Source organism: Athene cunicularia (genome assembly GCF_003259725.1).
Source record: "Athene cunicularia isolate RWA chromosome 3 unlocalized genomic scaffold, athCun1 chr3_part1, whole genome shotgun sequence".
Taxonomy (NCBI): Eukaryota; Metazoa; Chordata; class Aves; order Strigiformes; family Strigidae; genus Athene; species Athene cunicularia.
Genome location: NW_020799097.1, coordinates 112,751,785 through 112,771,982, shown reverse-complemented (window position 1 = coordinate 112,771,982; position 20,198 = coordinate 112,751,785). Strand labels below are relative to the sequence as shown.

Genomic DNA, 20,198 nt, shown 5'->3' with positions numbered 1-20,198 from the left:
GAGAAGTTAACTGAAAGCCTACTTCCAGGGACACAGATACAACTGAGCACAGTATCACTTTGAAAATCTATCAAATAAGAGCCTCAGTCTGAAAACTATCATTGGTGCCAGGATTTTGCAGACCTCTCAACTCAAATGTTGTATTGTGTTAGCACAGCTGTATCCACAAGCAAAAAGCGAGGGGATTATGCAAAAAGAATTCTAACTTCCATCATTCTTCTGGCTGCAGAAAGGGTTTACAGTATTTTTTTTTCCATTCAAATAATGCAAGGGCACATTACTTGTAGAAAACAAATAATGCATGCACCAAAAATGACGAGTCACTCTTTACACAGTGTCTTATTTCTGTATTCTGTGATTTTAATTAAAGCATTTGAAAAAGTGTGGAAATAATAAACCTTCCCTGATCAACCTCCTTTTTCTTCAAGCACTACTTTTACTTTTGTCTCTGCTACCTGAACATAAAGAGTTTTTGTGAGCTACTCCCCTGAAGAAAGCCTGGTTGCCACCAGTACTATGTCACTGAGCAACAATATTTCTGCCCAATAATAAGCTAAAAAAAAATAAATCTTACAAAGATAGACACTCACTATACATGTAGGCAAAAGGGCCATGATCGACTGTTTGCAAACCTTTTCAGGAAACAATACTCTTTCAAAAAACTAAAAGAGAAGCAGAAATATGCAATATTCATTAACTTTTCAAAAACAATGAAATCACAGGTGAACTATGCCTACTACTCCCCCAATGTGCCTCAATGCATTTTGCAAAATTTGAAATGCAACGCCACTAATTTGCTGCCAGCTACCCACCTATCACTAATTCCCCCAAGGTAATTATTACTCTTTCCATAAAGAAGAAAAGAAGATATAAGGTAGTTAAAGGCAACCAGCAGATTTAAATGACGTGCAAATCCTCTGATCAGTGAAACAAGGTCCAGTTATGTCCCAACTGCTGACATACCATCTTATGCTTCTAAGTTTTTTCAGTTGCTACATTTGTCACATCAGGCACTGTCACTGTTAAGCCTTGTTTCTTAGCATGAGTAGAACAAGGTACTGTATATCTACTGTTCCTCTCGGACCATTACAGCAGGGAGCAGTCTCATCAGGGTATGAACCTCCTTCTGTAGGACTGCCTTGTCACTTACTCTGTTTTGTTCAAACTCTGTACCAGGACAATCACTCAGCCTGAGTACTAAACAGGGAGTTTGAGAAAAGCAGCCAGGTCACTGGCTACAGTGCCATTTTGCAGACAAATCCTTGTCTCTCATTTCACTCACAATGCTAATCTAAGACCTGAATTACCACGGGCTGGGGGAGGACAGGACTAGTACAGTCACTGAGTATCACTACAGTGACATCTGACATCATCTGTGCAGAAACCCACTGGAGGCTGACAGAGTAGGTATCCATGCAAGGTCACTGCCCCATGGCTTGCAATAGGGTCAAGAGGCAAGTGCCATGCAGGCCTGCTCTGCACTGTGAGGTACTGCCTGGAGGAAGCCCCAGCCTGTGGCTCCAGCAGCCCCCTGGAAGGTAGAGAGTATAGCAAAATGGTTGATGTGACAGAAGAATGGCTAAGTCTTGAGACCTGGCCAATGGATCCAGATACTTTGCAAATCAGAGGCTTCCCCCGAGCTCAGACATAAAGTCAGTGCCCTTCACCCCTTTCCTACTGATGTCTTTTCAAGGCAGGTAGGAGATCCAGCCCCCAGAGCATGGCCTGCACAAGAGTGTCCCTGTCCCTGGGACCTACCTTGCATACCTGCAGTGGAGGCAACTTGGGAAGGCCACTGAGCACTTGCCCACTCTTGGGCTGGTAGCCCCAGCCCAGTGGGCCTTCCTGAACTTCTTGGCCCACATAGAAGAGGCCAGAGTCCAGCCAGCAATGCAACCCTGAAGACTGCAGTAGTCTGTTCTCCTCAAGCAGATGAGCTTTTGGGGCTCCTAGCACTGGTCCTTGGGGAGAGTCAGAACTCAGCCAGGGCTCAACACAGCCTTGGCTCATGTGAGTGTGAGGGGAAGGTATGGTGCAGTTGTGAATCTGGAGGCAGAAGTGATGCCTTAAGAGTGGGAAAATAAGTTTGAGGAGTAAGGTGTAGCATCTGGAGGTGCGGTGAAGAGTCTGCAGTGTCATAACCTCATATCCTCTCCATAACCAGGAGGATAATGGTCCAGATAGACGCTCACTTGGTATGGCTGCTCTCTTCCTAGTAGTCCTCCTTCCTACAACAAATGGCTGGCAAACTGCCCCTCCTCTCTCCCTGTTCGTAGCTTTGACTTACTGAGAGTGATGTTATAGAGAAGGCTCTGGGGAGACCTTATAACAGTCTTCCAGTACTTAAAGGAGGCTACAGGGAAGATGGGGAGGGACTCTATCTGGGATTGTAGGGATAGGATGAGGGGTAATGGCTTTAAACTGAAAGAGGGTAGATTTAGATTAGATGTAAGGAAGAAATTCTTTTACTGTGAGGGTGGTGAGGCCCTGGCACAGGTTGCCCAGAGAAGCTGTGGCTGCCCCCTCCCTGGCAGTGTTCAAGGCCAGGTTGGACGGGGCTTTGAGCAACCTGGTCTATGGAAGGTGTCCCTGACCATGGCAGGGGGGGTGGAACTAGATAATCTTTAAAGTTCAACCCAAACCATTCTATGATTCTATGTTCTCCTAGATAACACTGTATCATGTAAAAGTTACTCTTCAGCTCCCAACCTTGTCAACTTGCTTATTTATTACAGGCCACAGCTGTTTTCAGTTTCCTTGGCTGATCATTTCTAACACCTGATTTGCATCCTGAAGTATCAATGCTCCTCATCCTGGTTAACATTAACAATGCTGTTAAAATCATAGCCATATTTCCAAGGACTCCTTCACCTCGCTATGTGTTAAGCCACAAAATACCAGCAACTGCTTAAAGAATTACTACTGGACAGACTTGGATCTTCAGGGGCTATGGACCAGTCCATGCATCAGGCTGACTTAATCTAAAGTGGGAACATCACTGCCAAACTTTGACCTGATCTTTTTATATCTGGTTTCAGCTAGTTGTTACTCCTGCTTCAACCAACCTTTTGCCTGCAGGCTTATTTTTACCCCTTGATTCCAGATCCTACTCACTTGCAACCTTTTAAGAGAATAAAGGATAAACAGGAATTACTTTGAACATGTTTCAGCATGACACTCTCAGGAGAGGTTTTTGGTCCCATTAGATTTTGGATAGATCTGCTGTCTCACAGCTGTCTACCCACTTATTTTATCTATGCTGAAGTAATAAATGCAGAAATGAAAGCATCTGAAAATCCCATCTGAAAAGTGCACAAGAATTGGCATGACTCTGCTTCCACTGACATGAACGGACATTCTATCACTTTCTGCTACAAGAGCATACAGTTAGGCAAACACTGAATGCCTCAGAAAATCCAGTCCTTAAGCTTTGCTGAACATGGCACACCACCAAGATGATTATGTTTGCTGCTAGTGCTGTCTCTGCACTCCTTCCAAACACTTTCTTCTTCCTCTCTTCCACTAAACCACCTCTTCCTGCTTGCTCCTGTGGCATACTTTCCACATTACTGAAAAGGAATAAAAAGCCAAGTAATTTCCTTTGGCATAGCATTTAATCATGAAAGATACTACCACATCTCTTATAAGAGAATGATTGTGTGTTGATACATTCATGTCTTGTTTTGCCTCTAGACATGTCAGAGAAATACATTTACAAGACTGCCTTTCATTTGGATAACCTTTCAGAAGGTTCATATTCTTCCCAAATTCCCTGTTGTGGATATCTCACAAAACTAGATTTTCTTGCTGTATGTCAGTAGTTTCCATCTGTTATTCCTGCCAAAACCAGTCAACAATAAAGGTGAAAACATGCAGAAACATGTTTTCAAACCTCTTAAAAAAATGTTTAACTGCAATTCCTGGAGGAAGCAAGAAAAGGTAATTGCTTGAATTACAATATAGCTTCAAGGTCTGGAGAAGCTTCAGAATTCATAATGAAGCATGAAGTCAAATGGAGAAGAAAGTGGGTTACAGCACCTGCATCTAGATGGAGATGCACAAGATAACCACCTGCTGGGCTTCAGTGGGTTATTTTAGGCATCTAGGTAAAGTATCTCTCAATCCCAGAGAAGGATGAGGGTTTCAGCATTCATGCCATAACTCCTGCCATCTTGTCTGACAGAGGCACCAAGCAAAGCTCTGACCATACCACTGCCAGAGATAACATTCCTCCATACAGCAAGTGCGAAGCAGAGACCTGGACTTATTGTCAGTTCAGTGAGCTTAAACACTTCTATCTTCTCAAATACTTCCATGATCTAGGGTTAAGTGATGAGGTATGCTTATTCTGATATTAGATAGCGGCACCTAGTATAGCATCTGTTTCTACAATTTACTATTTTGCACCTAACAGTTACTGATACACACTATAATTTCTATTTCATCAAGTCTGACTCTACTGAAAGCCAGGTAAGGACACTGCAGCACGCTTTTAAAAATCAGCACCCAAAGCACATGTCATTGTTTTTTAACAGGATGGACAGTATACGTAGATATGCAAAACTTCAGAAGACAGAGGAGAAAGCATAAATAAGATTCTCCTGCTAAAATAAACTACTTGATGGAAGGAAAGGGATCTCTTCACCTACATTTTTAAGGACTTGCCAAAACGTACACCAACGTTCTTAAAATTGCAACGTGCTGATTGTCTGTTCTTCAAATCTGTAAATTTTCAGGACTATTTCATGTTCAATATTCTCCGTTATCACCATTCTGTGCATCTGTAATATACAGGAAAAGAAATCCTGCAACACTGTAATACAGCAGATCAGACTTGCACTTACATTCATACTATGGCAAGAGGGTTCTTGCATACAAGGTATCTTTATCTAAAGGTTGAGGTATACATGTTTGAAGCAATGATAAATTCAGTACTAGACATGAAAGATGCCTTGTAGTTTACCATTTATTTGCTAAAGTATGTGATGCTCTGTGCTTATGATAACTGTTTTTAAACCAAAATGGACTTCTGGTACCTTGAATTCACTAGGCAACTTGAAACTTCGCAAAACATAACTGAAACATCCTAGTGTTCACCTGCCTCAAGAAAAAAAATCCCTCAACACACTCCTCTAACATTGGACATCAAAAATTCACTCACAAAATGTCCTTTTGTTTAGGTAATTTCAATCTTAAACTCCCCACATGCTGCTGAAGTATCCCAGAGACTTATGAACAACAGACAGGAATTAATTTTATCTATTTTCTTACTCTGATAAGAGAAGCACAACTTCTCTGCACAGACAAGCACACTACCTTAGAGCATTCTCCACACTTGCACATCCTCCTCTCAGGTCCACCAAGGGCTAATACATACTTCCAGTGTATGGAACCAGATGCAGTGAAACAGGCATCACAGACTGTGTGTACTGTCCTATAACATTACTCAGGTTAGCATAAGCAGTAAAGATTGGCACTCTGCAGTCATCACTAGGTCCAAACGGTTTGTTTAAACGTCAGATAGCTATACTTCTTCAGTGCTCCAAAATGCATGATTCCAATTTTAAAACATTTCTCCAGTGTGGCAGAGTATTATGTACCTCAAAACTCACTCTTTTTCAGTGTTTTCAGAAATGTTAAGCAGTAAGTTTCAGCTGATTTACAGTAAAAGCAATTCCCTTTTCAGAGACAGGGCAAAACAAATTGCTTTTGAAATATTCTCCTTCCTATAATCCATTGAAAAAGATTCCATTTGTTTACCCAAAGCAGCACACAGAGGGGGTGTGAGTGTACAAAAGGTAAAGGTAGAGAGAAAAGTTGTTTGACCTTAACGTGTTAGCCACGAACTGCAAGATAGAAAAATTACCTTAAGAGAACTGCATTTTTTTTTTCAATTAAAAAAATATCTTTAGGATCTTCATTATTTTCTTCTAATTACACTGCAATAGCACTTTCTAGTTGTCTTTGTTGCATCACTGATCTGCTTAATAGATATCTCCCTGTAAGAAAATAACTATTTTACAGTTGCAAGCAACTGTTTCATTATTCCCTAATAAATGTTTTGCAAAGATTATTCTTTATTCAACTCCGTAGTTAAAAGAAGTAAATTACTGCTTGGGATGTAGCCAATGCCTCAGAAGCTACACCCTACGCTTCATAAAACCAATAAAAGAATTTCCATCAATGCCCGCAAGTATCAGAATGAGGTTCAGTATAGAGCAACTAAACAGTATGCAAGAAGAGACTATAAGAAACCCATGTCACTGAGCGTATCCACTATTCCAAGCTTTACTTAAAAGCTTGTACTGCTCACCCCTAGACTGTTGAATACAAATGCCAGAAGTGGCATTTGCTGTGCACCTCAACTTCCGCACAGCATGAGATGTCAAGGTAATGATAAACAAGGGAACAAACAGCATTTCCCTTATTCTGGTGCTGACCTTAGGCTCATCTTCCATGTGACACATTCAAAAGAAGATATGTGAACTGCAGCACTGGATCCCCACTGATCTAACATTTTACCCATTAGCTATGAAATCAGATCATCAGAAATGTACTGATACTTGACATCTTGTTTTTCAGATAGCTCCCAATGACAGGAGCTGCTACTCTTCAGTACACAGGTTGCTCTTCCTCCATGTGTAACAAGTTAAGACAATTAAAGATACTGTAGCTTTATTTCAGCTGAGTGCATGCTAAGGACTAATGTTTTAATTTCTTGATAAAAATTGTTAAGACATGTAACTACCTGGGCCACTTCTCAGTTTAGCCCTCAGTATCAGGAACAATTTCATCTTTTTTTCTTTATTCAAGCTGTTATCATACTATAGGAAATAGCAATTTCATATAAACTCAGGCTGTATACCAAAAACTACGTTCACAGTATTAAGGAGCTGCACAGTAACACATCCCAAGACACTCAACCCACAGAACACTATAGCTGTGTGATTACATATTAGCCAGCAGGTTAATTTACCTTAACAATACAAAAAGGAGCATCAGTGCAGAAGTGACAGCCTTCACTGCTTGCAGCAGTGGAAAAAGGTGTCATCACATTCTGTAGCACTGGCTAGCACTGACACTCACACTGCTGCACCCCAGGTTGGCTTGCTTTGCAAATCCTGCTGATAACTCACCCTTAAGCCACTTTTAAAAGAATTAGTCCAACAGCAAGGGGAGCATTACATGTGTATCTAAAATGAGAAAAATTAAATAGCATAGCACCTTCAAAAAAAAAAAAAAAAAAGATGTTTTTGTGGTTTCAGGAAGCATGTGCCCTCTCTGAGCCCATGCACAATTCCATTAAGACAAAGTCCCACTTGCGCTCTCAAGATTTAAGAAATCAGACTCAGATTCAATGAGAACTTTGATACATAACCAGTCTTCATTCCCCATGAAAACTGGGAACAGAACTGCCCTACCTCACAGGGTTTTTTCCATTGAGTAATCCACTTAGCACTGACCAAGTTTCAGATACTGTAATGGTGGGGGGTGTACAATAACCCCTTACTGTCATCAGTGCATATATAGAGGAAAAAAAGCTATGACCAGAGGAGCAGAACATACCACGAAGAAATGGGAAGAGACCACATAAAAGAAGAGTAAGTATCAAAATTGCATGTGTAGGAAACTCAATTCCACTAACAGACACACACACACACTGTCTCCAAACTACAAAGAAGTGCTACACCTATTCGGCTCATTTCAATGAAATTTTCTTTGTTCTGTAATACTCTGCTAGAAGAGAGATTAATGCCATCTGCAGCTCCCTAATGGGAGGCCATAGAGAAGAGTGCCAAACTCTTCTCAAAAGCACACTACTAGAAGGACAAGAGACAAAGTGCAAAGTGGAACGCAAAAGCTTTCAACTCAACATAAGAAAAAAAAAATTTCACCACAAGGGCATTCAAACACTGGAACAGGGACCCAGAGAGGCTGATGTGTCTCCACCTTTGGAGATACTGAAAACTGAGCGGGCCAAGGTCCTGAACACCCTGATCTGACTGGAAGGAAAGCTGGAGTAGCTGACCTCTGGAAGCCCCTTCCAACCTTCACAAAGGTGTGTGTGTTCCCATTCACCACTGGAGTACTTTCTTGAGTTTCTATTTAATACACAGCAAATAACAAAATTAAGTACAAGACCTCATGTTCCAGATTGCCTTCCCCCCCCTCCCTATTTTGTTTGCTTGCTTTGAAAGAACAAATTATCAGAAGAAAAGCATTGTTTTTTCCTTTCTCAGTTTCTCACAGGGGTAGAGAGACCCCTCCAAGCCCCATTTTTACTTTTCATCACACAGGAATTACTACATTTGCATACCCCAATAGAAAGCACAAAATCAAAAAGCATCATATCAGCTTAAATAATAAATAAAACTTTCATCTTTATCTTTATTAATAAATGGTACGCACCCTTAATAAATGGTACACACCCAAGTATATAAAGATACAGCCTGGGTATGAAAACATCTCCAAGTGCAGAAAGCTCTGAACTCTGAACCAACAATTTAATGTACTATTGGAGCTATGTATTAGCAAGAGCAAGAAAAGTTTGAAAGTCCATTTCCTACAGGGACAACTTGACTAAACAAACCACAACTATTATTTATCTAGCCCTGGAAAATGCATACAAAAAACTAGCAGCTGAGCTAGTGAGTGATATGTGAACATTCATCTAATTTTAAGTAAATGGAAAAAAAATTAGAGTGACTGAGCTTCATTTTCCCCTCCTAAAATACATACACTAAATGTTCTGGGTCAGCTAGTGTAAATCTGCTGAAATTCTTGGATCTTGAAAGGATCAGTTTTCAATGCTGAAAAATACAAAGCTTCCTACATACTGAATTACATCAGGTCAGCACCAAGTGACTAACTGGAGTAGACTCAAGCTATGCAGTTGTGGATTTGCTTTTTGTTCAAGAACAGTTGTATATGCATGTCATTAGCTACCTTTCCCCTACTGCTTTCTGATCAAGAGGCTACAAACAGCCTATATGAGAAAAGTTGCATGCAAATTTTTGTGGTTGCACTGTTCATTTTAAACAGTTGCATATCATAGATATTACAGACAGTTTGCTGCTTTATTCACTCAGCACTCACTAGTTATTTTTGCAGAACACTATCAACTGCTTTAAGCACCACTTTGTGACACACTTCCAAATCTTGTAGAATCAGTGCACACACAGCAAACCACGAAGCTGAGTACCAAGTAAAAGATTTATTTCTCAGTGAAGAAAATATTTTTACTAGAAAAGCTTTAAAAGTGCTTATGTTTTGATCTATTTATTTCGGTTTGTGCACAAAAGAGACTGCAAAAAATACTTCACTTCATTAAACCAAATTCATTGTTCTCTGTATGAAGACCCCCCATGTAAATATACTACATAGCAAAACACTCATGCCTACACCAAAGAGTTTTCACTGATCTAACCTAGTTTGGATCCACTAGCAATGAACAGATAAGCTACTCAATGTAGAAAGCTTGTATCATTGCTTGTCTTGTCTTTAGAGACAGACTGGTGAACTGGGTTAGCCCCACTAGAGACTTCACACCTTCTGCACTACTACAACACAGTGCTGCTAACCTGTATTATGTAGAGGGAAAGCTATCAAGCTCAGAATGTGTAATTTGTTCCTGAACCACACTTTGACTATACAGAGTGGAAAAAACAAACTGAGCCATGTCTGAGTCAGTTCACTGTTGTACAAGCATGCCAACACAGCAAGCAGGATAAACCCCAAAGCACAGCATTCTCATTGTCCTTTCAGCTATGCCATAAACACATCATAGGAGATGAAGCGCTTACACTTACTTCATAATGTTACTAGGAGTTAAAAACCCAAAACAAAACCAGAGAAGATCACAGGGAATTTGAACAGTCCTTATTTCTTGCCTTTTTGACAATTTGGTTGGGGGCAGGGGAGAGGCATAAACAGGGCACTCTAACAGTTCTTCCAAGTCTGCAGATAGCTTAATACAAGGTATTGCCCCTACCTGACCTATTTGGAAAAAAATAGGAAGTTAGTTTAAATCCTCAGAATCATTTAAGGCACCTGTACATTTCCCATAAGGAACAAGACTACAAGACTGATTATAAAGAGTGATTGTTTTATGAGAAAATTCACCCACAATTTTGACCAACTACGCTCAAAAATATTATTTTAATTATGTTTTTTTCATACAACGGAACTACTGCTTATTTGTGGGGCTGCAGGAATTCACTTGGGAGATGTTTCTTTTTGAGGGACAAGGGAGTTTCAGACACTGAAGTATTTAGAATCTACAATTTAGTTTCTAAATATACTTTCACCAAATGAGAGAAGACAAACTATTCTGATAAACACTGTTTATAGTTTCTTTTTCCATCCTATTTATATATGGTAAAAAAATATTAAATAGTGAAAATAAAAAGGTTATGACATACACCAATGGAACCTAGGAAATTCAAAGCTGAAGGCTGTTGAAATATCTGTCCCAAGTTAATTCCACTCCTCTTCCTGTTTTTTATATAGGCACCATGGGACTGACAGCATTAGCCTCAACCAAGTTTCCTGGCTTGGGTCTCAATCTGTGTAACTCTGAAGTCACGTAAACACAGGTCATCCTTCCTGTCCTCATAGTGCTCTTCTTGATCCTCCTTCAGAGGACAATTGTTCCCTCTGACTTCTCCCTATAACTTTTCCCCACTGATAAGCATCTCGGCTACCTCCATCATCTGCTGTCACTGCTGACTTGCAGTTCATCAACAATGCAAAGGTTACTGCTGCTTTCCTGGCCCTCTTCCCTTTTTCCATCAGGTGGTCCCTCACTAGCTCTCTCCTCTCACCCTGTTTATCCTGACCCACCCCAGTCTCTCCTACTCCAACCCCTACACCCAACTTTCTCTCACTCATGCAGCTGAACCCCTGGGGATGAAACCTCATGTCTTTGCCACCTTTCTTCCCTGTACCTGTAAGTTTTCCATCCACCAACCTGATTCTCTACACATTTTGCAGTTTTCACTATTTTCTACTTCCTAATAAAGCTCTTCTTTTCTGCCCCCTTCCCCCTAGCCATTTGCATAAGGATCCTAGAAAGACAGATGTATTTCATATTATACAACATTGCCAGGATCTGGCATTTCACACAGGTTTGAGTGGCCTTCTTATCCCTCCCCCTCTTCCAACATCACATTTATATTTGAGAAGGTAGTCCAACACCATCATCCCAAAACTTGCCTATCTGCTTCTTTCCCCAAGTCCCTCAAAAGACCAGGACACAGACTCCCACATATAAAGAAAGAGGTGTTGATGCTACAGCCACCAAGAGGCTCTTACAGTAAAGAAAAAGGCTTAAAGCCTCTCCCAGACTGCCTTCATCCAGATACAGAAGAAAGAAGGTCCTCCCCCTTCTTTTCCCCTTCATCCACCTTTGGGATGAGCAGTCTTCCCTTCTCTGTTCAACTTATTTTTGACCCCTCCATGGTATCGGGAATACTGTCATTGCCAAACTTTGTTTCCTCAGCAGCATCAGCAGTCACATCAAGACCTATTTGATTACTACTAAGTTTCTCTTTCCTTGCTGGATTTATGAGTTCATAGAAACTACTACCAGGGGAACTCCTGAAAGAAGTAGTGTGGGTGTTTAATTCTTCACTATTAGTTTGCTTGTGTAAACAATTTGTTTTCTCTCCTCTCTCTTGGGACAAAGTGTTTCAAAATAATGTTTTAGATGAAAATAAACCTCGTTTGTTGAAATGGTGAAACTGGGTCAAAGAACTGACAACAGCAAACCATTCTGAAGTAAAACACACTGGTGACCCCAGATATTTACTGTATCAGGGGTTACATTATGTACATAGGTCAGGTAAAGAGTTTGTAAGTGTGTCACTTTTTTCTCTCTGATCTGACTCAAATGTGATCAAACCCTGAAAGTGAGGCACCAGTCAGATGACAAGATATTTCCTTGGTTTAATTCTTGGTGACACACTGGTTCCAGAAGATTCCCATGACTGCTAGCAACAAACATTGGCAATCATTGTGTACGGGGAGCTGGGACTAAACGTACTGGGATACAGGTTTACTTGGTCCTTTTACAAATGAAAAAGTAAATTGTTTTACAGGTAACAAATCCCATCATTATCTTTCTGCAGATAATGAAGAGAAAGTTGCCAATGGGTGAAAATAGTTCTTGTGATTACATACCACACTTTTAACACAGCATTATTTTATTGCTTCTACATCTGCTGACAGTTATTTTTATGCAGCTTCTTTGTATAAATTCAACAACATATAAAAAACCCTTCAAAGTCTATCAGCCATTCTTAAAATAAACACCAACAAGTTCATTTCTCTCTATTCTTCTGTACCTCAGCTACGATGTATCCCCCTGCACAAACACACACAAACCCGTGTCTGGGGAGTCACAAATCTCAAGTAACTTGACCTGCTGTGACAGAGCTAGAGGAACTCAATCCACCCCTAAAGCTCATTATTCTTTCCCATTCTGCTGTCCTTCCAAAACCACAGCACAAAAAGGCACATCAAGGAGAAAATAAACATTCTTCTTTCAAGTTCGTGGACCATGACATCACATGGGCAGGATCACTGTCCTGTGTCTCCTCCTACTTGCAAAGTCCTACCCCAACTCCTCCTTACTGGAGAGGGAGAACAATGCCAACAAGGACCTGGTATCAGCTTCCTCCTAAAGACAGAAATGAAGCATACTCCATTATTTCTCCCAAGGCCTCACACAGGACAACAGAAAGACCCTACTGAGGCCAACACCCCCACCCACCATGCAATTAGCTGCATTTGATGCTGAGTACCCCTTGATAGCCAGGAAAGCATAAGCCTAGAGAGACTGCTGGTACCCCCACTTCCCATCCCCTCCTTCACCAGCCCAGAGGGGCCTGTTAAAATTAGCTGGGCTTCCTAATGCCACTACAGGGTTCAAGCAGGAGCTTGCCTTTACAGCCCAAAGTGTAACAGAAGCAGCTGCTCTCAGCTGCCAATCTGACTGCATTCAGCTCATGTTTCCCACATTTTTTCTTAGTTTGAAGGACTAGAACCAAGTTTTTTTCCCCTGTCTCCCCTTCAGATAAAAGCTCTGTTCTGCAGAACATAAATGCAATGGTCCCTCTCTTGTTCAGGGAATCTATTGTTCAGCAATGCATAGCAGAAGACGACCCAGAATGGAATCCAGCTTTAAAAACATCTAAATTGCTTTTCACTCTGCAGCTCCGTTTCTCCTTCCACACTTCGCACATCCTGCCAGTGATGTTAATTGAAGCTTTCTACCATTGCTTCTTTGTACAGCATCAAACACTGACCACCTCATGCTTTCAGAACTGCAGAATTCAGCAGCAATAGCTACTTGTTTGAAGTCTGCATGTTCAATGAACTTTTGACAACTTTTGCTCATTAATCTCTTGATCAGAAATGCATTCCAAGCCCATGAGCACCTTCAAACAGTTGCCATGCTAGCTGCTTGCCACAAAAAAGCACCTCTCCCATCTCCTCAAATGCATAAATTCATACATATCCTTGCACTTACGTATCCTTGCACTTACACATTTCACACCTACATACGTATCCTTGCACTTACACATTTCACACCTACATAAAAACTACAACTGACACCACTGTATCATATTCAGGCCTGAACAGTATGAGTTTGATTTGTCATTTCATGACCACCAAGATTGGAACTTAAGAGACGGCCCCTGGAAACGATGGCTTAGCCCCTTTACAACAACCCAAGACATCTATGCGTAGCCTTGGGAGGTCTGTCATCTAAACGATGATCATCTTATGTGCAATTCAGAATTAGAATACACATTCACAACATCAATCCAGAGATTCAACACGCTCATGTGGCACTGACTCCAGTGCAGGTACTTTCCTGAACTGGATCTGAAAGAGGAATGTCTAAGGCCTTGCTGGGATTAATGACTGTTTGAAAGATGCTAGCCTAGAAATAGGTTCAAGTAGCCAAGCAAAGAACCATACTGCCTTCAAATAAAAGCCAGCAAGCTTGAGACATAAAGCTTTCAACTGACAACCAGCTTGCCATGCTAGCCACCAGACAATGGATGAATAAAAGCAAGGGATTCCATAAAATGCTGAAAGAGTTGCCCTACAGACATCATACATAACAAAACTTTGCCAAAACTTTACACAACCCATCTTTCTTTGGAGATTTTACAGACTAAATAGGGCTTGACAGATGTCAGGGACAGAGTATACAACCTGCAAGTTGCTAGGCTTGGTGTTTTAGTCAGGACCTTTACCATAGTTTCAAGATTTAAATGCAGTCTGTTGGCCTACACTTCATTAGCACCCATTTAACAAAGTGTTTCAATTAGGAAAAGCACAAACAGAGGAAAAACTGATGGACCATTCATAGCTAAAATTATACATACAAGTATGTATCCTTGTGCGTATACGAGTGCTTACCTTGCTGAATGGAAAGCTTGCTGAGCATGAGCTGAACCTATGATCTATCTTTCTTAAATCTGTTGTCCTTTTAATGCCCAGATTCCAGTAAAATGTTCCTAATAAAGATCTCAGCTAGCAAAATAAAGGCTATCTTCCCTTTCTATTGGGCCCAAAGGGCACGCTCTGCCTTGACACAGAGGAAGAACTCGTAACCAGTGTTACAAGCCTGTCCCTGCCTGGAAAAGAAACATCCTCACGGACACAACCACGCAGGGTACACGACATCCACCCATGCATAGGAACTGGAAAGCCAAATAAAGTAAAAACCCAAGAAATCTTTCCATCACAACCAATGCATTGCCTCCTAGCAGGAGTTTTAACTTCAGTGATAACCATGTGCCTTTGTGATGGAAAAGGTGTTATGAAACAATGTATTGATATGAAGACTACTTTGTTCAAGTCACTGCTTCCATGTTAGTATCTTGTCCAGCAATCCTCAGTTAAACATGCTACCCAGCTTATCCCAAGGCTCAAGAATTTTCCTTAGTTTTACATTCCATACTTCAGTGATGTAACCGAAAGCCTGCCAGGAACATTACTATTAGATGGTCAACATCAGAACTGATAATGTTCTAGCCATTATTAGAACATTGTTTAAGTAACTACTGAAAGACATCAACTACTGTTTTTAAAACTCATAAAACACCTTTAAATGCTGACACAATACTACGTATTCCTTGGCCTAAAATAAACTTTAAAGAAAAGGTTGAATTTAGACATAGCTCTCAGGTTGTGATACTAAGAAAAACAAGAAATGCTTCCAGCTCACTGTGGAGTAGTAAATGCAATGGTTCTCAAGCCCAGACTATGGCATAGCAAATAAAAGACTACCAGCAGGATGCCCAGTATGTCTGCCAAAAGGGTGTGCACATGTTAGTATACTATCTTTAGCAATGAACAAAACGTGCAAGACAGCTAAAACACTTCTCTGGCTTCTAGAGCTGTTGTTAACCATATGGGAAATACACTGTAAGTGATAGCTAACATATGTCCACTTATTCCCAAAATAACAAGGGATGAACTAACGTTTTTCATATAGACATAAAAAAAAAAAAGAATCTGCACTATAACAAACCAAATATTTATCTTGGCAAATCATACTTTCTAGAAAAAAATATTTGCAATAAAGTTAAATATTTTAAGGGACATACTGCAAAACAACTGCTGAGAATATCTTTGTAGGGAATTCCTGCCAAAATGGATGAGCAGTGCAACCAACATGAATTAAGAATTTTTACAGAACCACTAAACAGAAAATTTTAATTAACCAAAGGAAAGTTAGCTGCTCTCTTGATGGTGAACCTTCATTTTTCTCTTATGGAATAAGCTACAAATTCCAAGCAATGCAGTTTGCAAAGAATAAAATGAACATTACATAAAATGAAGACCACTGATACAAGTTAGAACTAAGGCTTTCTGTGTAACTCCAAGACAAGATGGTAAGACTCAATCATTGCTGCTGTGCAATAACTTTGTTCATAGCTTTTATTGTATTGAAAGTCCTGTATGCTATCCCACCTTAAAGTAGAACCACAGCCTATTTCTCACATGGCAGGGATGGCACCTTTCTGGGACATGGGAGAGAATCTAATAGACTTGACACACATTTATAACTGACTTAATTAAACAGTTTTACAAGCCCAACATATTTAACCAGTGGAAGTTTATGCATGGCTTAAAGATAATGTTCTAAAATTTCAGTTGTTTAAAATGAACTTTATGAAGACTTCTGTAGCAACTCCCAGGTTTAACACACATTCAGAGAAACACTTCAGGATGAGTTTTACTGCAGCTACTATTTAAGTCAATCAAGTTCAAACTACCAGCAGTAAAAGTCACAGGACTGAAAATTCACATTTTCTCCTGGCACCTGCCAAAACCGAACTCCTGTCAACTTCCAAAACAACCATGATTTTAAACTGCTGTCTCTAGACAGATGCTAGTAAAGCCTATGTACAAAGCTGGGGTTATACTGTGGCACACAGGCAGACACAATTTATATAATCTAGGGCACCCTGATGATTTTGCATCTTGCATTAACTACTGTGAACATCGTGAAGATTTTTTTTTTTTAAATCCCCAGCTGTAGCTAAAATAGCTTATTACGATAATTTACTGAGTGTTGCCATCATCTAACTGTTTTCCTAAGAAACTGTGGTCTCAGCAAGTTACACATCATAAACCATGCCAAAGCCCCAGCTGGCAAAAGGATGCATGTTTATTTTTGTGAAGGTTATGGTTTTGTTTTGTGGTTGTATTAAAAAAAAAAAAAAAAAAAAAAAATAAAAAACCCCTTAACTTCTTTGCAAAAAGTGGTGAGCAGTTTCCCGCACAAGCAGATCCAAAACCAGCAACAGGCACACCCAGACCTCTGTCTGGGCCTTACTTAATTCCTAAGTTAATGTTAGCACAAGGCTCACTTACAGAATTAAAATGAAGCTTGAGTAAAAGGTAGCATCTTGCCACAGTGGCCCAGGTGGAGCTGAAAAACAACTGGCAACTGCTGTGCATTGCTCCATACAGGAGAAACCACCCTGCGCCAGAACATTTGGCTTTTGCCTTAAGCACCTAACCAGGCATCTGCAGGGCAGGAAGATGAGAGAGTACTCTTCTACACTGCAGAACATTTCTCCATGCACTGACTCAATGTGCTGCTCTGATCACGCATTCAGACCTGCCTTCTGCCATCCTCACATGCTCCACAGCTTTGAGTCTTCATCTGAATCAGTAAGCTCAGTGAGGAACACGGGTGGGTTGGGTCAGTCAAGCAAATATTTCCATTGCTTTCCACACATTAATTCTCAAAAGTATTTAAAACCATGTTTTGGCATATGCTCAGAAAGCATCATCCATTAAGATAAACTATTAAGCAAAGGATTAAGAGGAAGACAAGGCTATGCACCTGCAGACAAGTTAAGAAAGGGAATGTCAGCATATGAATACACATCAGGCATGAAAGGAAAACCAGTAAGACTTCGGGTTATTTTCATGTTGGAAGTATGTTTCAACAAAGTCAGGGTCAAAGAACCCTGGAGTTAATTACTGGAAAGCACGAATTTGTATTCAGCAAATACAAAGAAGAAGCCAAAGACATCATTTTGGATGCATAAAAAGTAAGAGAACCATTTAGAAGTCCAAAAACTTTTTGTTTTTAACTTTCCAAGCCATTTGTGAGACCATGTTTAGAGCACTGTTTAGTCCTGGGCATTTGGCCAGATGGCATTCACATTCTGGAACTGGTGGAGTGTGGAGCAAGAATGGCTATTTTTATTTTTTTTTTTTAAATTGAGGAAAGCCCCTCAGAATAAAGTTGTTTCCGCCTCTAAGCCTGCATACATGTGACTGGGAGAGATGACTGTTAGCATCCTTCACCAGAGCCAATCTGCAGTGCTCTACTAGTTGTAACGGAGCAACAGTAATTTGCAGCTAAGGATTCGTCCCTTAGTTTTTAAATCCCATACAAAATGATTCAGTGCTTTCAGACTTTTCAGAACTCAGGAAGACAACACTTACTTATGTGCAAAGCAGGGCTTTTAGTCTTCAGAGACAAGCCACAGGTAAGACACCTTCTAAGAATTTTCATTTACAATGCTATCTTGGAAACCCTGTTCCAAGACTGGGAGGAAAAATGCACTTCCCTTGTCATATATCTTCACAAACCAGAATCCTCCATGGTGCAGCAACATTAACAGTCTTTTCATGCAACACACAGCACAAATAGGTTCACTAATGTCATTACCATATATGATTTGGAATATCACAAAATACTGTTACTCCTGCCAGAAGACGGGTAGGAATCCAATAGCGATCTTTTGCTACTTTCATTCTGCCACGGCAAGATCTTCCTACTCCTCTCCCATATTCACATTGACAGTAGAATCCCTACCAGCTTCAAAGAGAACAGTACAGCATTAATGCTCATTAGTTTTCGACTGAGCTGTTTACAACAGCATTTCCAAAAAAACAGCTACCAAGAGAATGTGACTGCAGCTCCAAAACTTCTCTTCCTTTCTGTGCAATTTCTCTCTGCTGATCAAGGCAGAAAAACAAAACCACCAAAAATCCACACCTACTTTATCAGCCAGCTTCTTTTCAAAGCATTGCAGTAGACAGATGACCAGTTTCAAGTAACTGTAAATCAAACTTAGACTTAACAGCAGGCAAACAAATATTCCCCAACTTCTCCTAAGCACACAACCAATGGACATACTATCAGTCCTGCAATTGCAAGACAATCAATTTTAGTCACTTTTCTTAGAGAACACATTTAAATCTTTCTGTAAACTTTCAATAAATTATATGTGAGAAAAAAAACAAGATGGACAGAAATATGGCATTAGCCATCCCGCAAAATTTTCAATTTTATTAAAAAAAAAAAGGTAAGCATGGGCCTTACATACATAGGCTCATAAAAACTACAAAAGGCAACAAAAAGTTACATGGATAAAGCCAAGCTCTTGGGCCTGATACAGTATTCACAACTAACGGCATAAATTCAGGGACAACTCCCTTGAAGTTATAAGAGTAAGTATAAAACTTACTGTCAAGAGAGAACTAGGCCTATCCTCCTTCGACTGAAGCATGATCTTCACAAACAATGCACCTTCCAAGCATTAGAGATCCTGGGAACAGTGCTACATTATTCTGCTTTCTGTTTTGCCTAAAAACTTTAGGCAACAACACCTCGCTGAAAAAAGACAGCTACTAACACTTCTGTGCTGAGAATCCTGCCCTGCTTCCTCCACCGACACCAGGTGCAGGTTTTGGAATAACCCCTCCTACCCACCACTGAGTCAAAGAGTTCCCCTCTCCACCACTAGCCCCCTCACTAACCTACTCCTCCTCTTCACCCAGCTCCCATCCAGGGTTCTTCTCAGCCAGGACACCCTACAAGCAGGAATGGCAGACCAGCCCTACTTCCACAAGAAAGGCATCAAAGGGAAGGCTGGGCTAGAGCTGCTGGAGCACTGGGGCCAGCCCAGGGGCCAACATGCCTGCCCACGCCACAGGGACCACGAGGGGCACAGGCCACTGACACGGAGGGTGCGAGAGCTGAGAAACCAGGCCTGTGAAAAACTAAGACAAACAGCCTGGGAAAGCAAGAGTTGAGGCTGATTGAAGATTTGCCTCAAACACTCCCAAGACAAAACCATGAGTCACAGGGTGCTTTCTGTGGAGGCCGAAGCTGATAAGGCTGCCCGATGTATCTGGGGGAGAGAGCCCTGTGGAGACAGGACAGCTCTTCTCTGGGGCACCTGGGCAGATTTCAAGGGCCATGTGTCCGGTGAATGAACTTTGCTTCATTATCCACGAAATGCATATTAAAGTTGACACCCCTCAATATGCTAACGAGGGCTGACATGATCATGCTAGTGACATCATCCCATGGAACACCTGACCCCTCCCTGTACATGGGATACGTAGGTCTGTGGGTTGACCGAGGGGACGGACCCAAGGAAAGTGGGTATAAATCAAAGGGGAAAAGAAAGGGCTTTCTCTCTCTGCCCCTCTCCCTGCCCCCCCAGCCATCTGGAGAGAGCAGTGAAGCGAAGAGGATGGATGCTAGCAAAAAAGACGGCCGTCTCCTGGAACCCTTGCCGGCGGAATCAGCGCAGGAACCCAGACCGGTGATCCGTATTCCCCCATTCCCTTTATCTCCCTCTTTTCCTTTTTCTATTAAGAAATGCAAAGCATATTGTATTGCTCGCCACAACTTGCTCTGT

The 20,198-nt window shown here is 40.9% G+C and overlaps 1 protein-coding gene across 2 annotated transcripts in view; it reads right to left on the bottom strand.

The window, feature by feature from the left end:
- Positions 1-18,555, bottom strand: part of RIN2 (Ras and Rab interactor 2) — a 72,137-nt gene extending 53,582 nt beyond the window's left edge. Inside the window, exon 1 of one of the 2 annotated variants that reach the window (XM_026846477.1) lies at positions 18,447-18,555. The gene's annotated coding sequence lies outside the window, so the exon portion shown is untranslated. The remainder of the gene's footprint in view (positions 1-18,446) is intronic. The other variant, XM_026846479.1, reaches the window with a different exon arrangement.
- Between the last annotated feature and the right edge of the window lie 1,643 nt (positions 18,556-20,198).